A 23,362-nucleotide genomic window follows, 5' to 3' on the forward strand; every position below is an offset into this window, starting at 1 on the left:
ACCATGTCACCTGTCACTTGTCACTGGGCGAAACCAGTGGCCCTTTTTGAGTCTATAATTTCCTTGATGTCTTTGCAGCCAGTGACCCACTGATCATGCCCTCTTTGAACCATCTATTCCTTGTCTGCGATCCTACTGTGTTCTCTTGGTTTTCCTAGCAGGGTTCAGGCTTTGGTCTGTTTCTTTTTCTCTGCATCCTTCTCGTAGTGATCTTAATCCATTCCCATAGCTTTAACTCTCATCTCTGTCCAGATGCCTCTCAAATCAAGATCCCTAACTCTGATGTCTTCCTTGAGCTTCTAACCAGTCTTTCCTTCCATCCACTGAGACCCCAAATCCTATATGTTCAGAATCTAATACTCTTCTCCATTCTTTCCCCAGCTCTTTCTCTTATATCACGTACTTTTGCGAACAATGACCCCAAGACTCGAAACTTTGGTTTCTCTCCCATCCTTGGCACCAAAACTCGGTTACTTGCTATATCCTATCAAGTTCTATGCCCACAACTTCTCCTACATAATTCTTTTTCTATACGTCTCCATGCAACCTGAGTTTAGGCCTTCCCTTCTCCCTTCCCTGTCCTCTATAGAAGCCTGGTCTCCCTGCCCCCAGTTTCTTCATTCCATCTATATGATGCTGCCAGATTAATTTATCTAATATATAGTTCTAATCATCCACTTTCTTCTCTAAAACCTTCGATAACTATGTACTACCAAAAACTAAGTTCAAATTCTAAACCTAGATTTTAGAATCTTGTGTGATCTTCCTTCCCTATTTATTTTTCTAGCTTCATCTTCCACATACCTACCCGTAGTCCCCACATACCGAAGGCACCATCTAAACTGGCACTATCCCTCTCTCATGCCCTGGGATCTTTCTTCTACATGCCTTTGTTCATACCACTCTCTCTGCTGAGAGCGCTTTCTTCTAATTATCCTATGAGAGTCTCTCTTGGTTCTAACATGAGATCCTCTCCTACTTCTCCTGTGATAATGCTACACGACTTTAAGTTCTAGCTTAGTTTCTATCTCTACCATTACACCAAATATGTTGGGTACCTGACTTTGCCTCTAATATATTTCCTTATACTATAATGAATTTATTAGTAATAAATATATGATACGCATGTAAAATCACTACAAAATTAAAATTCACCTTGGTTATTGCCTGAACATTTTGAAATATGGGTTAGTTGGGTATTAGCACACTGACATAGAAGCAGAGTGTATCCATGATCTAGAACTGTATACTTTTAATCCACTAACTAGGTGAACCCAGGGGCTAGAAAAGCAAGTAAAATACAGGAAACATGATTAGTTGCTTTGTTGGTTTGAATCCAAAGATAGTATAGGATCCAAATTCTGAAAGTCGAGTGGGTCTCCGTGGTGAAATCCATACCTTCCAATTCCCAGTACTTCATTTTACCCAATTGCAACCAAAGACATGACACTATATACTGATGCTGACCTTCTGCCTAGGGCTTTTGTGTTACATCTGAGATCTACCAGAGTAGTTGGCTATATTCTTTTTTTTTTTTTTAATTACACCTATGGGCATAAAGGAGGGTGTGTTATGTAAGATACAATAAGATATCACTGGATACAGTAATGGCTCTGAGACCTCAATGTCACACTGGAAGGTCAGAGACCACAGACCTTGAATATTTCATACTTAAACTTCTAAAACTAGTACAATTCCAGGTGAACAGGTAAATATAGTTTTCATAGTAGAGAGTATAAAGGAACTTAAATAGAGTTAAAATTTCTACATTTCACTCTAAGTGGATACCAATAGGCTGTGATAAGTTATCTATGTGTATGGCAATACTGAGAGCAACCCTTAAGAAAACTATACAAGCATTATACTCAAAAACAAAAATCAAAATGGATCTCTAAAAAATGTTCAAGTAACCCACATGAAGGCAAGAAAAAAAAAGAAGAATGAGAAACAAAAGATAAAAACAATGAATAACTAATAATATGGCAGACATAAACCCTAACATATCAAAAATTACATTCAATGTAAATGGTCTAAATACACCAATTAAAATACAGAGATTGGTAGAGTGGATTTTTTTAAAATGACCCAAATACTTAGGGCCTACAAGAAACTCATTTCAAACACAGAAAGACACATCATGTAAAAATTAATTTTAAAATTTAGGAATGGCTATATTAATATTTTAAAGGTAGGGTTTAGAGCAAAGAAAATTGCAAGGGACAAAGAGGGAAGTTACATAATGATAAAAGGATTAATCCACCAAAAAGATATACCAACCTGAAATGTATATTTAGAAACAAAAGCACTTCAAAACACATGAAGCAAAACCTGATATTGCTGAAAAGATAAATAGACAAATCTACAATTATAGTTAGGGATTTCAAAACCCCACTTTCAGCAATTAATAGACTATTAGACAGGAAATCAACAATGATATAGAGGGATTGAACAATACCATCAAGCAATAAGGATCTAGTTGACATTAATAGAACATTTCATCCAACAACAGTTAGAATATGCCTTCTTTTCAAGTACTCATGGGACATTCACCAAGATAAGCCTTATTCTGGGTCATAAAACAAACCCTACCAAATTTAAAAGAACTGAAATTGGGGTGCCTGGGTGGCTCAGTCGGTTAAGCGTCCGACTTTGGCTCAGGTCATGATCTCATGGTCTGTGAGTTTGAGCCCCACGTCAGGCTCTGTGCTGACAGCTCAGAGTCTGGAGCCTGATTCAGATTCTGTGTCTCCCTCTCTCTCTGCCCTCCCCTGCTCGCTCTCTCTCTCTCTTTCTCTCTCTCTCTCTCTCTCTCTCTCTCTCTCTCAAAAATAAACATTAAAAATAAAAAAAAATAAAGTGTAAAAGAATTGAAATCATATATAGTATATTCTCTGACCATAACAGAATCAAACCAAAAATAAATAACAGACGATAGGAAAATCTCCAAACACTTGGAAATCAAACAGCTTACTTCTACATAGCTCATAGGCCAAAGAGGAAATTTCAAAGGAGATTTATAAGACACATAAAAAATGACTGAAAATGAAAACACAACATATCAAAGTGTTGTGGGATGCACCTAAAACAGTATCAAGTTGGAAATTTATAGCACTGAATGCTTACATTAGAAATGAGCAAATATCTCAAGTCAATTATCTTAGTCCTACCTTAAGCTAGAAAAAGAAAAGCAAAATACACCCAAGACAAGCAGAAGAGAAGAAATAACAAAAATAAGAGCTAAAATCAATGACATCGGGCACCTGGTTGGCCCAGTCAGTTTGGCATCTGACTTCGGCTCAGGTCATGATCTCACAGTTCACGGTTTGTGAGTTTGAGCCCCACGTCGGGCTCTGTGCTGACAGCTCAGAGCCTGGAGCCTACTTCAGATTCTGTGTCTCCCTCTCTCTCTCTCTGCCCCTCCCCTGCTCACACTCTGTCTCTCTCTCTAAAAAATAAATAAACCTTAACAATTTTTTAAATAAAATCAATGATATCAAAAACAGGAAAACAAAAGAAAAATTAAGAAGCAAAAAGCCGGTTCTTTGAAGAAATTAATAAAATTCTAGCAAGATTGAAGATAAACAAGAGAGAAAATACAAATAGCCAATATTAGGAACAAAACAAGGGGTATCACTGTAAGACCTTGCAGATGTCAGAAGAATAAGGCAATCCTAAGAACATAATTCTACACACATACATCTGACATTTTACACGAAATGGATCAATTCCTTGAAAACCCACAAATTATGAGAACTCAGCCAAGTTGAAGTAGTTAACCTGAATAGCCCTATGACTGTTAAAGAAATTTACTTTGTCATTTAAAAGCTTCCCCCCAAAAAGAAATCTCTAGGCACAGGTGTTTTCACTGGAGAATTTTATCATATATATAAAGAAGAATAAACATTAATTTTGTACAGTCCTTTCCAGAAAAAATTAGAAGGGAGCACTTCCCAAATCATATGAGGCCAATAGTATCCTGATGCCAAAACCAGACAAAAACAAAACAAAACAAAAGAATATTATATACCAATATCTCTCATGAACTTACAAATTAAAAAAAATTTTTTTAGGGAAATGTTAGCAAGTTGAATCCAACAATGTATAAAAGGAATAATATACCATGACCAAGTAGGATTTATCCCAGGTATGCAAGGCTGGTTCAATATGTGAAAATGAATCCATGCAATCTATTATATCAACAAGCTAAAGAGGAAAATGCATATGATCACATGAATTGACACAGAAAAAGCATTTTACAAAATGTAACAACTGTTCATCATAAAAACCCTTGATACACTGGGAATAGAAGAGGCTTCCTCCACCTCTTAAAGAACATGTGCAAAATAGTTAAAGCTAACAGTTAACTTCATACTTAGTAGTACAAGAATGAGTGCTTTTCTTCTAAGATCAAGAGCAAGGTCAGGTTCTTTGCTGTCATCACTCTTAATCAATGTAACACTGAAAGTTCTAGCCACTGCAGGATGGCAAGAAACTGTCTCTACTTGGAGACAACATGCTTGTCTGTATAGAAAATCCCAAAGAACCTATCAAACAGAACTACCAAATGAGTTCTGGAAGGTTGTATGATATAAGATCAACATGCAAAAATCAATTGCATTGGGGCACCAGGGTGGCTCAGTCAGTTGGGCGTCCGACGTCAGCTCAGTTCATGATCTCACAGTTCGTGGGTTCGGGCCCACATCGGGCGCTGTGCTAACAGCTAAGAGCCTGGAGCCTGCTTCAGATTCTGTGTCTCCCTCTCTCTCTGCTCCTCCCCTGCTCACACTGTCTCTCTCTCTCTCTCTCTCTCTCTCTCTCTCTCTCTCTCTCTCTCAAAAATAAATAAATATAAACATTTTTTTTTAAAAATCAATAGCATTTCTGTATTCTAGTGACAAGTAGAAACCAAAAGAAATATGCAATACCATTTACCGTAGCTTCAAATAAAGGAAAATACTTGGGTGTAAATCTAACAAAACGTGTACAAGGTCTCTGATAAAAATTACAGCATACCGATGCCTAAATGCCTATAATGTTCTCACTTGGTGTCTATGAATGTGTGTTTATTAGCACTGTGAATCAGTCTTTCCTTGCAAAAGAGTGTTAACTCTGATCTGTGGTAAGACTCAGACATTTCTGGGTAAATATGTAAAAGATCAAGTGCTTAAATGGATAAAAATTATTGGTAGCATCTATACTGATACAAAGTTTTCCACTGTCTCAATATCAAAAGCTCAAGAATGCCCAGATTCCCAAAGTGAGTCAGTGCTTGGACTATTTTGCATGAATGTAGTTAGCCAGGATCAACAGTCTTGGAGTTGAGCTTGAGGTGGAATTTCCAAATTTTCAAATGTTTGGTGACAGCCATCCAGCACCCCAATGCTGGGCAGTCCAAGGCATGAGTCACAGGCAGACTCTTGGACAGTTAGTGTGCTGAAGAGATGCCCAGATTGGCCCCAAAACTCCATTGTTAACAGTACCAGAAGACACATAGCTGCTCTGGGGGCTGGGAAATAAGCTTTAAAAAAAAAAAAAAAAAAAAAACCACTGCTAAAACAGTGGTCCAAAGGCAAAGATTAGAGATGCCTGATTTAGAGATTGTTGTTGCATAGATCAAAGTTTTCAGACTGGGAAATGTAGAGATATTCTGGTTCCTAGAACTTTGGGTTAGTTCCAGGAACAAGATAGCAGTGTGCTACTGCCCAATCCTACCAATGATACACACTTGAAATTCTATTTTGAATGGCCTGGGAATATACAGAGAAGTTTTGGAAAAGGAAAAAGCAGACATAAACATCAGAGAATATCATAGATGAGGCCTCATGCTACAGGCAGTAGATAGATACATCAGGAAGTTGCAAGTACACAAAGTCTGGTGTTTGTTTACTGCCTTATTAATGATCATAAAGTAGTGATTTTCAAAGCACTTTCAATTCTCTTACATCACACTGTCTTCAACAACAACCTGTAAAGAAGGCAGACTTGGTTTTATTATTCCCGTTTTAAGTATTTAACATCAGAACCAGGAGGACTCAGATCCTCACATTATCAGCTCTGAATACCCAGTAGAGCTGTCAGAGCCCGAAAAGAGTTATCAGAGCCGCGATCCTTGGCATGACCCATTTTTCTCTTGTTTTGATCACAAGGGCCTTTCTACAAGAACAGAATTATCTTTCTTATGAAAAAAAAAAAAGAATTAGCCTTTACAACAGATGTACAAAAACCTAACTCATGATCTTACTTACTGCTCTTCTTACTACATTTGCTCTATAGACCTGAAGCTTGCATATTTTTTCTCTGAAAAAAAAAATTCGAGGCTTTTACAGATAGTCTTGTGGTTGGAAAGTCTTTTTTAAGGTAGGATAGGTACAATCTCAAAAACACGCACACACACACACACACACACACACACGCACACACACGCCACTCCCCATACCCAGAGCAGGGGTGGACAAAAGGTCATCTCATTCACCTGCAGTGTTGCCCAGCTAAGTAGGTGGCGGGACCCTACATGGCATCGAGAATTCTCAAATCTTCAGGAAGCTGATCCAAAATTTTATGGAACTCCTCCTCTACAGCTTTCTCCTACTTCTGTTCTCTGACTATGAAAAGCCAGATGAATGCCTTTCCCTTGGGGTGGGGAAGCAAAGTCAGGATAAGAGACCTAATGCCTTCAGATCTTACAGGTGTGACAAGGGCTTCACCCCCCCCCCTCCCCCCTTAGGAGAGAGAGATCAAGGAAGAGGAGAGCAAAGGGAGCAGCAAGGCTGGCTGACTGCTTCTCCACAGTCATCAAGAATCCCCCTAGTCCATAGAAATCCCACAGTGTGCTGTGCAGAGCTTTCATTAGTCCAAATTCTGGGCTTCCAGAGACCACATGTCCAGAGCAATATAGTATCACAATAAGTATAATGATTCTCTTTTGTGGCAAACTAAATGTGGGCAGACTGGGGATGCATACCCTGGAATGGACCTTTTACATTAAATGTAATACAGAGTTTAAAGAATAGAATCATAAGGTAAACTGGCTTAAAATTGTATACTGTTCAGCTACGATGCAGTGATTTTCACTTCCTGGGCATGAACCACCTGCGTCTTGCCACTATAACATGCTGTGATGTTCATGTGAGGAGATGGAGGATGAAACCATATTAATGAAACTTTTTACAGTTCTTCCAAGCAGCCAAGATTTTATGTGATAATATGTCAAAGTGATTTCTTGGGCAATTCATTTGTGAATTTTATCTGCACACTCATACACAAAAAAATCAATTTTGTTTGAATGGGTTTGGACAGCTAACTGTTGTGTGAGGCCATCAGGCTGTGAAGAGTGAGTGTCCCCCATGGGATGGCGATGACTCATGTTCACTAAGTGCCCTGTTGGAGCAGCGTGGGGTGCTTCTCCCACGAGCAAGCTTTTCACAGATTCTAGGGAGTTCTTGGGCCAGGGAAAGAAACTCTGTGATTGATCATCTTTAGTTTTACAGATACTTTATTTCAGCTGCTTCATCAGTTCTCCTATTTTATGGCATTCAGATGCTTGTAAGTGCCCATGAATTCTCAGAATTATACATTACAAATGTAATTTTGAAAAAACGAAGATATAGTGCTGTTTTGTTAGTTTGAGAAATATTCTGCTTATTAAGGTTGTTGGAAGTAACCATGGTCATTTATAATGAAAAAAGTGGAAGCAGAGATAACCCTCCCTCCTGCATCCTGTGCAGGTATGGAGATGCATGTAAACTCACAGTTTTTACAGGAACATACATTACCTGGATTGTTTTTTCTTTGCAACTTAAAGGCATACTTCCAGCCTACCTCAAGAGCTTTCACTAAAAAGAGTATATTTATGATCATAAAGGTAGGTAGGTACCTAGCATTAATCCCCTGGTTGTTGGTAAGCTGGTGAATTAAATGAGTCAAGCTGTATACAGGTAGAAGTATGGAGTGTACTAGGATCCCACCTGGGAGACTCACCCAGGGGGAAGCAGAGTGTGGGGTCTGAGTCACCTGAGGTATGAGGCTGGCCCAGCTGTGACATCTAGAGCTGTGCTGCCCAGTCCAGGAGCCACCAGGCACAGGTGGCCACAGACACTGGAAGTGTGGAGACCCCACCCTGAGATAGTGTCAAGTACACACCAGGTGTCAAACACTTGGTGCAAAAATACATATATAAACGATCTCAGTAATTTTTATGTTGAAATGACAATATTTGGTGTATATTGGGTTCAATAAATATATTATTAAAATTAAGTTCACCATTTTACTTTTTGTAACATAGCTACTAGCAAGTTTTAAATTCCATAGGTGACTCACATTCTATTTGTGTTAGCGCTGTTCGAGAGAATTGACTGGCATGTGGGGTGGGCAAGGAGAGGTCTTATGGAAAGCAATGCAAACAATTTCAAACTGATTACTCTCATACCTGTCCTAAAAGCCATTGGCTGCCCTATCCAGGGGCTTCTCCCTGGCCGCCTTTGGTAGCTTTGGCATACACTCCATTACATCCTGTGACCAGCTTCCCTCTCCTCCCCCATTGCCCACCACCCTCCTGCACCTCTCCCTCCCTCCACCATGGCCCCACACTACTGACAGCTCACATTCTATTGGCCTGAGCACTTCATTCTATTGGCCTGAGCAGTTCCTCCTCTGACTTCTCACTCATTTCCCCTGAGGTACTGAAAAGAACTAGTCTTTGGTTAACAAGACCATCCTCCTTAGAAGACTTTCCTTTAAAACATCAATCCACAGTCTGTCCCTCAATTCACATATTTTAAAAGCTCTAAAGGCTTGAAGTTTAAAAAAAAAAACACAACTCATTTGGTAGAACTGGCTGCAAGCTGTTTTTAACTTTGGTCTCACTTCCTATGACTGTTCATGCAACCACCCCAGACCCTGCCCAGATGTTACAGAGTATGTGATGGAGGCATCAGTTTGCCTTTCTTTTTTTTTTTGGGGGGGGGGGGGGGACAGAGAGAGACAGAGCATGAACGGGGGAGGGGCAGAGAGAGAGGGAGACACAGAATCGGAAACAGGCTCCAGGCTCTGAGCCATCAGCCCAGAGCCTGACGCGGGGCTCGAACTCACGGACCGCGAGATGGTGACCTGGCTGAAGTCGGACGCTTAACCGACTGCGCCACCCAGGCGCTCCATCAGTTTGCCTTTCTAAAAGGAAGTTCTGGATCCCCAAAACACATCCAGACCTGAGGGTTTCAGACGAGGCATTATGGACCTGAAGCAGTTTTTCCCTCTTATAAGCTGGCTTCCCTCACCCATGTAGGCTGCCTTAAAGACCATCTTCCTTTAAGACAGGCTTAACCAGGTCATTGTGCTCCTAAGACTCCCCTGGCCTCCAGGGCCAGGTCCCAGCTCTGTAACAGCTGCCGGGGCTCCTCATCAGCGGGTATTGATCACCTGCTACACGTAGGCCATCAAACAGGTGCTGAGGGGATTCCATAGACACTTGAAAGTTAGTCTGTGACCTTAAAGAAGGGACATGAAACACCAGGAACTGCAGTGAACAATAGAAGGATTAAATGCAAACATGAGGGAAACCAGCTACAAGTGCAGGCAGAAGAAGAGAAGCAAGAGAGCACAGCAGCATGGGCTGTCTAGTCTCAGGTGGGCTGGACAGCAGGATAGAGGCCAAGGGGTGGGTGGGTCTGGAGCGGAAGAAGTAACGAGAATGCAGTTTCCTGCTCCCACACCTGGATGTCTGTCTTCTCCAGATAGTTAATGGGGTTGGCCTGTTGCCTGCCTTTCCAGTGGGCCCAGGGGACAATCGAAGGATACTGCCTTCTAGAATCAAATGTGTTCCTTGTGTTTTGTCATTTGAACGGATTCCTTAGAAACACATAACCAGATGTTGAAGTTCATTGTTTTCATCCCCGTGTCGGTTAGGTAAGCTGATCGAAGCATGCTGAAATGACAATATTTGTCATAATTTGAGCCCAAGTTAATCTACCAACCCTTTTTTCCCACTCTCCCTCACCTCTGGATTACATGTCAAGTTGCCAGAGGAATTAGTTGTGGTTGCTGGTAGCCCTTCAATCCATTTCCCATTTATGGAGGGCCTACTGTATATAAGACTCTGAGCCTACACTATTAGAATCCCTCATACTTATTCTGTGCTTTAAAATTTGCAGAATGTTTTTGTCTACATTATCTTATTCAGTTGCCCAATAATCTTTTAAGTTGAGATGTATTTTATTCACTCTCAATTTACATTCAGAAGTAGAGGCCTGAAAAGGCCCAGTAATTTACTCAGGGACATCAAGCTGGTAGGTGACAAAGTTAGAAGTCAAAAATTAACTCCAAATCAGCACGTTTTCCAATACAGTAGTCACCCATTTCCTATATCTCACTGTAACTTGGGTTAAAATATGACATGTTGCACATTTGAAGGTCATTGAGTAGGTATGGATGCATGCCCACTACTGGCCCAGAAATGAAACTGTTCTTGCTAGTTCTCAAAACAGTGCTGGCAACTTTCAGCCACTTCATAAATCTTAACAGCTAAGCTAAAGAACACCCCAAATTGGTGAAAGAAATGTTGACCCAGACACATGAAACACCAGAATGGAACAGGGAAGGCAGCAAATAATTTATGAGTTTTGGGGGTGAAAACGACCCAGGGTGCTGGCTGGATCAGTTAAAAGAGCTGCACTCTTGTGAGTTAATGAAAGGGAGATGTAAGGCTTTACTAGATAAATTCCATAGTTATGAAATTACAGTATGTCATATAACCAAATGACAACTTCTGATAATGTCTTCCTGGCAGCACAAATGCTTTTGTGCACATATCGTTTTTTAGATAGTACAATAGTTTGGAGAGAGTGTTTTATTTTCTCTTTTATAGAGAAGGAAATTGAACGTCACTATTACCAGCAGGTCACCAAGCAAGTAAAGAACCCTGGGAAGTAAAGCCAGGACCTTGTCCACCCACACTCAGAGCACCTGGACTCACTGCTCGTGGTTCACACCAACTATGCCCTGTCTTTACACCTGCCACCCAATCAGTGGGGCAAGAGTCACCAAATGGGTCTTCCTTCAGTCAAAATTTGACCTGAGTCCATAAAATCCTTTGAAAGTCTAAAGCACCCATCTCTAATGTCTGGTCTAGAGAGTTCTTAAAATCATCGAGAAGTAAAAAGTATGTATTTACACAGTGAAAAAGACTGCTTTTATATAGGATCCCTTAACATTCGAAATAATGATGCAGCAGAAGAGGTGTTTTGAGTGTTTTTCTTACTGACCAACTTAAGAGTGTATAAATAAGGTACCAAAACTCACTGGCTTTTAAGTTCATTCTTTAATTCTTAAAAAAAAAAAAAGTAAATTAACAACTTTATCTTTGGGTAATAAGGGGAAGATAGAAGTACCTGGTATCACAGGAGAAAGTCTTGTCTGGGAGCACATAATAGCCATTCCCTGGTTATCGCAGAACCAGCAACAAACCTAAGATTTAAAAATTGCAGGTTCCAGGAGGCAATGCCATTTCTGTAACGCCCACCAATGCTATGGTTTTTCTTTGGTTGAAATCACCTTAACGAATATAAAAAGTATAAGTGTTTTTCTCTAATAGAAAAGATTTAGAAGTACTGTAAGTGATGATAATAGATAAATTGTAGTGGCATGTAAACTGTTTCCATATGAAAATTAGGTTTGGGCACACCCAGTATTTGCAACATCTGGGGGATAGAAAGAAGGGTTGTTCCGAGAATCTAACTGAAACATACACAGAGAAAAAGAAAATTTTTCTTGCAGAATCCCATTTAAAGTTACCCATTCTGGGTAACAATGTTAATGTTACTCTCAGTTAATACTGACTTGAGTTGCAATCAGTAATGAAATTTCCATCTCACTGTTTTTGATCCCCCTTCTCCTCTCGTTCTATCACCCACCTGTTTTCTCTGTAACCCCATAGCAGTCTGTTCATTTCCATTTGGTTCACTTGGGGAATCTGTTAATTTGTTAAGCTCCTGCTCTGTTTGGGGCCCAGCACTGGAAATAAGAAACATGGAAATATGGCATGGCCCCTGCTCAAAAGAAGTTCATCCCGCAGGAGGTAAGGCTGGAGCATAAAGAAGGCATTTCAGTGTAAGGTGACAGCAGCTCTGATAAGAGGTGTGCATCCTGACGGGCTCAGAGTCCCTTGCAGCTGCCAGAACAGCCCCAGCCCTAGAAGCTAAGCTGGCTGGATGCTTTCACACTTTCACATTCTTCTGCTGCATTTAACCTGGTACCAGATAACCTGACTCCCCAGAGGACACAAGAGTTTCAAGCACCATCTTGGTCTCACAAGTCTGGAGGAGGGAAGAGAACTACTGGCTCGCAACCAAGACAACTGATCCTTAATGGGGTTCAGAGAAGAGGGGACACCAGGGAAGGTGGATCATCTGGTGGACTTCCTAGAGGAGCAGTTCTTGGAATGGACTCTCAAAGATTGCAGAGGAAGGAGGCCAGGCATTGCAGGTGAGGACACAACATGTAGCACTCCAGGATTTGGTCATGATCCCTCTTCTGTCACAGAAAACTCCTCCAAAGGCTTTATCTTATCAGCCAATCTTCCTCCTGGCTCTGCATATCCCAGTCAGACCACCGCCTCCAGCCTCCATAGCCTCGTAACCTCTTCCCAACTATTGCTGCTGTGGATCAGATAGAAGAGTAAGAATAAGGAACAGTGATGCTTCAGAAGCAGCTACGAGCAAGGGACAAGCAGAATTCTCTGTCCTGCCTCCCTGGCCACAGGGGCCACCATGCAGATGGGAGACCTCAGCAAAGGCCAGAACCAGAGGTAGCAGTTAGGGCTTTTCTCTGCCTTGGGACTTAGTGCTGCAGGGGAAGAGTTAACAGTGGGATTTGGCAGGAGGAGGGCTCAACCCAGAGGAGGTGGTGGGGGCCAGGGCAGAGGCCACACCTTCCCTGTGTTCCAGCAAAGCCCTGACCTTGCCACTCTGTCAGGCTTAGCTGCCAACCCTGGAGGCTAACAACTAGTCACTTCTTCCAGAAGCTCTACCAAGAAGGGCAAGAAGGCTGTTCAGAGGAGTCCTTGACACCTTCCACATTTTAGATCACTTTAGTCAACTACATGAACTTAGCCCTTCCTGGGCCCTAATCACTAATTCAATATCCTCCTGAAATAAGACATCCCCCAGAATGAATTTCTACCTTCTATCCAACAGCCCTCCTACTGGGGGAGCTTTTCCCTTAAGTTCATTTTTCTCTTGATCCTATCACCTGCTCACAGGCTCTCTCACTGATGGCACGGTGGCCATTTGCTTTTTCACAGTGCTATTTCCTGGCAGGAGGGAAAAGTGTCTGAAGATACTTACCTGAGGCCCCTACCTTCCTGCACAGGTTTTCCTCTGAAGAAAGAGTTGGGGTGCCACCACTACCACTGACAGTTTATAAACCACTGGTCTCGATTATCCCCAAAGCCTCTTCACCTCTAAAATCACTTTTAAGAGGATTTTCCTGATGCATAAGCTCATTTATGGTCTGATCCCTCTGACTGTGGTCCTGAGTGAAGGATTCCTTTGGGGAAGGCAGCTCAGAGAAAGCAGGGAAATGCCCCAGCTTGTACACCAGGTGGGGACAAGGGTACAGGAGCATCAGCTACACTGATGTGTTTGGATGCTCCAAAATAACACTGTCCCAAACTGCAGGCCACAGAAGTTCAACAGGTACATGCATTTTGGGCAGAGCTTTATTATGGTGTTTGTATTTTTCATGAAAATAATTTGGTCACAGATGCATTGAAAAATGCTATATGGAGCTCTTGGTGCACAAATGAGACCAAATTTCCCCAGAACATCAACTCAGCATGGGAAGAGTGAGCAGTGACTAGACACAGCCTAGTTTGGAGACCAGCCTTGGTAATTAGGCAACCTGAGAATTTTCTAGAGCAGGGAGTGTGTTACAGGTGGGAGGTGAGGAAGTCCTGGTCAAGATTGGTTGGTGAAGAAAAAGAAAAGGCAGGGAGGGAGTCTCTGATAGGGCTAGAAACTACCTGCTTGGCATCAGCTTCCTAAGGGACTGGTCCTCTAGGCCCCACACAACATCGAAGCAAAGTTAGGTAAGTCCCTTTAACACATATTCCTTACATACTGTTGTCATTGCCTCTTGTGCCCCACACCAAGACATTCAGATGGAATGTTCCCAGTTCACCTGACACTGCACCCACATTGGCCTCTTTCTCCTTCCCCGTATGGCTCCTCCTGGCCCTCCCTGTCCTTCCTTTTCCATCAGGGAAACCAAAAGAAGGAAACTCCACTGTGCCTGCATAGAAACTCTTCAAAACACAATTTTAATCTTTTTTTAAAAAAATATTACCTTGTATTAAGATAACTTTAACCAAAATACATTTGTCAAAAGCCAGATTTTGACTGGGAAAAGATCTGGATAAAAAGTAGCATACACTACCCAGTCATTTCCTGCAAGAATTTTAGCAGCAGCACATGGCCATTAGCCTTGCACTTTTTATTTCATAAACAGCTGCAGAGTCATTTGAGGCCCTGGGATTCTCCAGTTTCTGAGCCCTTCCGTTGTTGGTCTGATCCTGGAGTAGACAAATTTGCCCAGCCACTTTCTGTTTTTGAAGTTAATAGACAATGAGCTCTAAAAAGTGTGGTTATTATAAATTCAAGAGCTTTTTAAAGTAAACTTTTATATAACTTATCTCAAGCTCATTTTTCAGCCCTCTAAAGATAGACTTTAAGATTTTAAGCGTATTCCATTCCGTTTGTAGTCATGGGTCAAGTTCTTCTGTGCAGTGTTGCAGGTTTTGTCTCTTATTATGGAGGCATGTGTGCTTATGACTTTTCATTAAGTAAATATTTGTGTGCCTCAGGCACTGGGGACACAGAAAGGAGTGAGTCTGACACTTCCTTCAAGGAGCCCATGAGTCAGGTAGATGACAGTCTGAAGACAGATAATTACACTATAGTGTGGGCAAATGTGCTATTAGACGGTGTACAGAAGAGTGTAATTAACTAAGGTCATTGAGCATCAAGACGATATGCCCTTTGGGGTGGCATTTGAAGGGTGAATAATAGATGAAAACAGGGAATAGAAGGAAAGGCATTTCAGGCAGGAGAGGTGGAGGCTGAGATTCTGACAAGTGTAACTATATATAGTTTGCATTGTTCCAGTATTGATTATAAGGGCTGGGACAGGCTAACAACTGCAGACAGCTGAGGCCAGGCCATGAAGTGCCTTGTCGTCCCTAACAAGCAGCAGGTACTATGGATTTAGATTTTAGGTGGATTGCAACAAGATGGGCAATAGAACCTGGAGGAAAAACTGGAGGGAGGAAGTTAGGACTATTACAGGGGTACCAGAAGTGTGAATTAAAGCAGTACTATGAGGGATGGAGGAAGATGGGTTCAAAAGAAAACTTAGGACATTGAACACATACCTCTAGGAGTTTTACTGTCTGTAAAGAGGGCATTGAGAAGTCAACAACCATGTGCACATGACCTGGTGGGTAATAGTATCATGGACCTGGACATAGAATTCAGCAGTGCATGTTGGATTTTAGGTGGGGAGGTGAGAGGGTTCTGGTTTTAGGCAAATCATAGAGGCACATCCAAGTGGAGATTCATTTATTTTCTCAGCAAACATTTGTTATATGGTTATTCTATGCCAGGCATTTTGTTGGATGCCAAAGATGCCCTATAGGATAAAATGTGGTCTCTGGCCTTCAGGAAGCCATAGTGTGGAAATGCGAGGGTGCACTTGAGCCTAGGGAACTGGCTCTTGGAGGATGAGGTCATAGATGTCATCCTCAGCAGTAGATGAGGTAAGAAGGGGTAGAAGAGAATAGAAACTGAGGACAGGATCCTACGGTAACATCAACTTCTGAAGAGTGGCAAAAGGAAATGGGAAGTCAAAGATAAAGAGAACCTTAAGGACCAGAGAAGCTGTGCAAGAAGCATTTCAAGGAAGGAGTGGCACATGAATGTGGCATAAATCAGTGTGAGCAAACAAGACAAACAGAGGTGTCTGGTTCATTTGACAATTGAATGTCCCTGATAGCCTTAGTGTATACATATGAATATGCAGATACCTGTCATTTGGAAAGAATTCTGCTCTTGCTGATCAAGAATCTGAATGCTTAATTAGGACTTAAAATGTCTATTTGGCCAGAATTCAACCACTTTGCACAGGTAATGACAAGCCTTTGATTTATGCCTATAGCAATCACTGGCAACACATTGTGACTCTGTCCCTTGGTTCTATCTATAGAGTGTCTATAGGACTACTCAATCCAATACTTTTTATGTGATTAAAAAATAGTTTACTAGGGGCACATGGGTGGCTCAGTCAGCTAAGCGGCCAACACTTGATCTCAGCTCAGATCTTGATCTCAGGGCTGTGAGTTAAAGCCCCATGTTGGGCTCCACACTAGGTGTTGAAGCCTACTTAAAAAAAAAAAAGAAAGAAAGAAAATAAAAGAAAGAAAGGAAAGGAAATAGGAAATAAAAGAAAAGAAAAAATATACATTAAAAAAAAAAACAGTTGACTAATGTTGGATTATAACCCAATACAGAAAGTAAATATGTGAGAGTCCATGCTGATATAAGTAAATGATTGAATAAATAAAGGAGTGAATAAGCAAATTTCTTGTACAGAATAATACCAAATAATATCTGTAGATACTGCTCCTCAAGGAAGTGGAATGTAAATCCCTACCCCTTAAGCATGAACTTTCCTTAGGGACTTCCATGTGGAGTCTGGAAAGAGGGGGAAAAGAATAACTTTACAGTGGATAAATCTGACAAACACAATTTTAGCCAAGTGATGCCAAGCTTAACATCATAAGTGATAAGTCATGTTGATAACATGCACCCTTGATATGATGGAACAAGAATGGCACTTTACCTCTGGACTCTTCCTCCCCAGAACCCTAACCTCATCATGAGAAAAATATCATACGATCCAAATTGTGGGACATTCTACAAAAAACATGGCCAACACTCCTCAAAGTGGTCAACATCATCAAAAACAAAGCAAGACTGAGAAATTGTCACAGCCGAGAAGAAGAACCTTAAGGAGACATGACAACTGAATGCCACATCTGTCTATCCCAGAGGGGATCCTGAACATGCTGCATGAGAAAGGAGCCACGAGCCTTGGGATAGGGAGATAGTGCACCTAAAATGGTAGAGGTTTCCAAAGACAATAGTACATCTACTTCACAGTGTGTCTAGTATTGGTCCTGAGCTCAGTTGATTCTCTACCATTCTAATGAAAAACTGTGGACCAGGACTCTTGACCCATCTAAAATTGGAAAATCAGAAAGTCTACATTGGACTGTGGCCCTACTTCTCTTCATCCCTACTCCTGTGCTCTGTCAATGAATAGACCCACCTAGGCAGGATTTACACCATGACCTCTAGGATAGTGACTACATTTATCATGATCATTACTGGTCATTTTCATAAGTAGAACAAACATTACTCTACAGTCACATTCTGTTTCAAAAATATGCACTACCACTTAAAATTTTTCACATGAATTATTTCCTTTGCACTTGAGATTCCTTTCTGCCACATGAAAGTCAAATAGATGAATATGTAAAAAGTTGGGTAGGCAACAACTTGATTCTGCAGTTTTACTCTTTTTTACTTAAACCCAAAATACACCTGACCTAAAACTATAAGGAAATGCTGAAACTTTTTTGTGGAGTGGCCCTGACTGATTCTTGTGACCCTGTTTCCAGTTCAGTAAATGGAACCATCCTCTACAATAGGTATGGCAGGGTTTAATGTGCATGGGTTGTTTGATACATTCTGTATCACTATGAGCAGAACAACTCCCATAAGGATGTATTTGGTGGATAGAGATGCATGTTGAATGGGTAACTGTTTCCCATTGCAAAAACCAGTTGTGCATACCTGAAAATGAGTTTAGACAATTTAATATATTTGCCTAACTTTCAACCCTATTCACTTTTTTTAAAAAGTAGTGTATTAGTCCTGGTGTATATGAGATCTTTTTTAATGAATAGCTAATAGGATGCTTTTTCTCTAATATGGAACATGGATGTCCTTTTCTTCTCTTTACATTTAAATGATCAGTTTATTGTTGTTTGTGGCATTTAGTGGATTTAGTGGGGGATTTAGTGTGGGTTAGTGGATTTAGTATAAAAGCCTGCAGCCACCAATGAGCATCTGACTTCAACTCAGGTCATGTTCTCTCTCTTTGTGAATTCGAGCCCCACGTCAGGCTTGCTGCTCTCTGTGCAGAGCCTGTTTCGGATCCTCTGCTCCCACCCACCCTCCCTTCCCCTCACCCACTCATGCTTTCTCTCTTTCAAAAATATATTTTTAAAACAAAGCCTGCATCTAGTCACAGGTAGCCAGAAGTCCTGAAGGCATATGTTCCAGGGACTGGACAACTTGGGGTGAGGGATTGGCTGGATCTCTGCAGTATCCAGGTCTGGCTTGGTTCCCTCCACAGTCACAGAAACCAGAATAGTCATCTAGGTCCACATAGCATAGGACAAGGTTGTTAAAATTTGGTGATGAATCTCAAATTACCTATGGGTATCCTGAACAAAGAGGCAGATGCACAGGGAGGAAGCAACTAAATGAACAAGGTGAAGAACAATTAGGAACTGTTGACTTCAGGCATAGGACAGGTGTCTCTCCCACTCCAGTTAATACCGATATAGCCTATACAGTGGACTGTGTCCCTCACATGAATGTTCATCGGGAAGGACGTCGGAGAACTTGTAGTGGACACAAGAGAGAAATACAGAGATGCTTCAAAGCCTGGAGAATAAAACTTATGAGGAAAAATAACAGGGGCCAGGATTGTCTGACAAAGAAAGAAGATGGTTATTTGTGCTCCCACTGCTTATCAGTATCCTAGGTTTACTGATCTGACTTTCCCTCCAATAAGCAGTGAGCCACTTGAAAGCAAAGACTTTTTCAACTTTATATCACTAGCACCTAGAATACCCTTGGCTCTTTGGAGATGGTCAATAAATTAAGGAGTTTATGTTCTCTGTTAGAAGAAGGGAATGGACTTAAATTATCACATGCAGATTGTTACAAGACGGAATGGGTAATAAAATACCAATAATAATACTGAATATGTATTAATTATTGTGTATCAGGCACTGCAAAATGTTTTGTGCATTTTCCCCATATAATTCCCACAATATTCCTGGGAGGTAAACATTCTTATTTTTATGTTTTAAAGATGAGAAAACTGGGGCGCCTGGGTGGCTCATTCAGTTAAGCGTCCAACTCTTGGTTTCAGCTCAGGTCATGGTCATACAGTTGTGGGATCAAGCCCCACATCAGGTTCCACACTGGCATGGAGCCTGCTTAAGATTCTCTCTCTCCCTCTCCCTCTGACCCTACCCCACTCATGCATGCTCTCAATCTTTCTCTCTCTCTCCCTTTCTCTCTCTCAATAAATAAATAAGTAAATAATAAAATTAAAAAATAAAGATGAAGAAGCTGAGACCGAGCAATTCTAGGTTCTCTGCACAAGGATGCACAGCTAGAATGTGGCAGGGCCTGAATGTACATCAATAAACCAGGCTTTCTGACTTCAGAGTTCATGTTCCTAATTACCATACGTTAAGTCAGAGTTTGATCTGGGAAAGAGAAACCACTCTAGGTATTTTAAGTAGAAACGCACTTAAGATACGGCATTAGTGGCTTCCAAATGCATCAGGAGGGTTACGGTAGTTATAGGCACGGAGCCACCAGGAAATCAGTAAAAGCCAGAGTTACGGAAAGGTGCTAACAATAACCTCAGATGTCTGCAGCACCTACAGGTGCCAGAATGCCTGGAAGCTACTGACAGCACATCTGCCATCTGCTGAAGCTTATGTACGGCTTTCGCTGACCTGGGAGCATTAATGACTTCCATTGCTCTTCGAACCCTATTCGATGCTTCTCACTGGTGACATCAAACCCAACACTTCTGCAGGCAGGGAATGTAGTTCCAAGGCCTCTAGCACCTTTGGTACTGGGTAGTGCTTTAAAGGGGAGCTGAGATGTTAACCAATAGACAACCCAGCACACTGTGTTATTTTGTCTTGGAGTTTGGGGACTCCTCCTGAGAACTTGAAAGGCCGGATAACCTATAACCTTCTTATTTCCTCCCAGGGGCTGAAGAAAAGGCCAGAAAATAATCTCAGGTGCCCCAGGATTGTCCATGGCTTCTGAAAACAACCACTGAAGAATTCCAAAACACTAACAATAATTCCTTAACTCATTAGTATTGATGGGTTTGTCCCTTATCTTAGGCATTGAGGAAAGCACACCTCTCCCTTGGAAGCTTTCTTATTCAAATGCAAGGGGAGGGGAAAGCTGGAGCCAGAAGAGTTGACAAGCAGCCCTATATAGTGCTTTAATTCTGTTCAGTTAGAGAGATGTGAAGAATTCCGTCCTGTGAATTGGAGATGGTCCCAATGAGAAGGTGATCGTTCACTTGGAGTTGAGGCCGTGGTTTTTAACCCTGACTGAACAGTAAATTCATCTGGGCTGTCTGTCAAAAACACTGATGCCCATGCCCAACCCAAGACCAGTTAAATCAGATTCTCTGGGGATGAGGCCCATGAATCAGTTTTTTCTTTCCCCTGTATCTATCTATTTCACTCATCTTCTAACCCACATCTTCCCCTCTACCACCAGTTTGTTCTCCATATACAAGTCTAATTTTTTGTCTCTTTTTTTCTTCAGTTGTTTTGTTAAATTTTGTATATGAGTGAAATCATGGTATTTGTCTTTCTCTGTCCAATTTATTTCATTTGCATTATATCCTTTAAATCCATCCATGTTATCACAATGGCAATATACCCTTCTTTTTATGACTGACTAATATTCCACTATATATATATATGCACCACATCTTTTCTATCCATTCATCTATCAGTGGACACTTGGATTACTTCCATATCGTAGCTATTGTAAATAATGCTGCAATAACATAGGGGTGCATGTATCTTTTTGTATTAGTGTTTTCATTTTCTTTAAATAAATACCCAATAGTGAACTTACTAGATCATCTGCTAGTTCTATTTTTAATTTTTTGAGGAACCTCCATACTGTTTTCCACAGTGGCTGCACCAGTTTGCATTCCCACCAACAGTTCATGAAGGTTCCCTTTTCTGTACATCCTTGCCAACACCTGTTATTTCTTATCTTTTTGATTCTAGCCTTTCTAACAGGTGTAGAGTAATATTTCATTTTGATTTTGATTTGCATTTCCCTGATGATGAGTGATGTTCAGCATCCTTTCATGTGTCTGTTGGCCCTTTGTGTGTCTTCTTTGAAGAAATGTCTATTCAGGTCTTCTGCCCATTTTTTAATTGGATTATTTGTTTTTTGGTGTTGAGTTGTATAAGTTCTTTATATATTTTGTATATTAACTCCTTATCAGATATATCATTTGCAAATACCTTCTCCCATTCAGTAGGTTGCCTTATGATTTTGTTGATGGCTTCCTTTACTGTGCAAAAAGAATCAGTATTTTTTAAAGCACCTAAAGTAATGTTAACCACATCATTGAGGAACCCTTACGAGGCTTTGCAATTGCCAGGGTGCTTTCACCTTATTTTCTCATTTGAATCAACTATCATCCCATTTTATTAATGGGTAAACTAAAATTTCAGAATTTAGGTCCAGAACTATTGAAGACATGCAGCTCTTCTGACTCTTGTCCAGGTGGTTCCGAAACTTTGCTATAAATCAGAATCACCTAGGAGGCTTTTAAAAACATGGCTGCCCAGATCACACCCCTGTTACATAAGAATGTGGGGGTGGTATTCTTCAAAGATCCCAAGTGATTCTGATGTGCAGTAAAGTTTAGAAACCACTGTGTTATGCCATACACAGGCAACATGTGAGGTTGGTATCACTTAAAGTGCACTCATTTGCTAATTAGGAGATTATGCTTGGTTCTCTTTTCTAATTCTAACAGTTTATCAGTTCAAATAAATCTCTCAATTAGGGACACTTAGCAGTTAACTTATTAATAACAATAGCCACAAAAATGCAAAAACTGACATCATGAACCAAAGAACAAATCTTAACCTACTGGATGTGTAACCGTTTTAGGTTCAGTGTGTTCTTATTGTCAAAAGTTATCAATTAAATAAGCTAAACATTAGTTAGCAAACAGAATAGGCAACCAGCTTATTAATTTATTGACAACCAATTAATATTCAACATCACAAACATAAGCCATATATGTGCATATCTCATTTCTCCTCTGGTTAGGTGTAAACATTCCCTTGCAAAGAGGGTTAAATAAAGAAATACCCATCATCGAATCTATGCAGCCAAGAAAACTTTATGTTCCCAGTCAGGGTCCTCTGACCTCTCTTCTGGTATCTACCTGGAAAAGGATCTTATTCTTTCACATGCTATACTTGAATTTACTCAGCCTTAGAAATTGAATCCTCTAAAACCGAGGACACCAAGTTCAGAAACTAATTTTCTAGAAGTCCTTGTAACAAACAAGGATAGGAATTTTGAAACTGTCTTTGAGGAGAGAGCTTTTCTCTATTAAAGTGTTATTTCTAAAGCCATGGTTGTTTTTTGATAGAAACGATAGGGTCCACACGGCCCTTTTCTCCTGTACTTCTTTCAGGAAGGAGCAATTTTAAAGTCTGATGTGTTCACAGAATGCTTCATTATAACTGTGGCGTACATTGCCCTAAATGGAAAAGATGGAGCATTTTCATACTTCCATGGTCACACGAACTGTGTGAACATCCATGAGATAGATGTTCAAGGAAAACGGGCCCAGCTTTCTATTTCTCCTAGACGGAGAATTCCCTCTGGGCCACTCAGCATCCTGAGCTAGAACTGCAATTCCAAGTGAAAAAAAAAAAAAAAAAACCAACCAGCACACTTCTAAAAATATACAACTTAAAAAAAAATCTAGAATTCTTTAAATAACTTTTGGGAGCTGTGTCTTTACTATATCTAAGAGAAACGGGTATGTCAGAGCAACAAGGGTAGACGTCCCTTGCACAGTCAGCCTTTGACAAGGTGTATTTGCAAGGCTGCCCACTGTTCTGGTTTCCTAGGCCATGGCTCCCAAACACATTGCCCTGAGCATACCCCTCTTGTGGGCCACCTGCAGCTTTGTGCAAGGTTCTGCTTTCCAGTTCTTCTGTGAAGCCAAAAGCTTACATGTAATTAGCATCATCAGAATTAGAAGCAGAATGGGTCACTGAAACATTTAACTGACACAAAATGGACCTCTGGGATTCCAGTCTCCACCAAGGGTAGTCAGTGGGGGCTACACATTTATGATGATTCTAACCAAAACCTTCCCTTTCTCCTCCCTCAATTCCTTCACATGCTAAGTTACCAGGATCTTTGCC

At 40.9% G+C, this 23,362-nt stretch overlaps 1 protein-coding gene across 8 annotated transcripts in view; it reads left to right on the forward strand.

Moving 5' to 3' along the window:
* The window catches only part of AFF3 (ALF transcription elongation factor 3), a 572,861-nt gene that overhangs the window by 420,426 nt on the left and 129,073 nt on the right, over window positions 1-23,362 (forward strand). The gene's annotated exons all lie outside the window — the stretch shown is intronic.

Source organism: Prionailurus viverrinus, chromosome A3, assembly GCF_022837055.1.
Source record: "Prionailurus viverrinus isolate Anna chromosome A3, UM_Priviv_1.0, whole genome shotgun sequence".
Taxonomy (NCBI): Eukaryota; Metazoa; Chordata; class Mammalia; order Carnivora; family Felidae; genus Prionailurus; species Prionailurus viverrinus.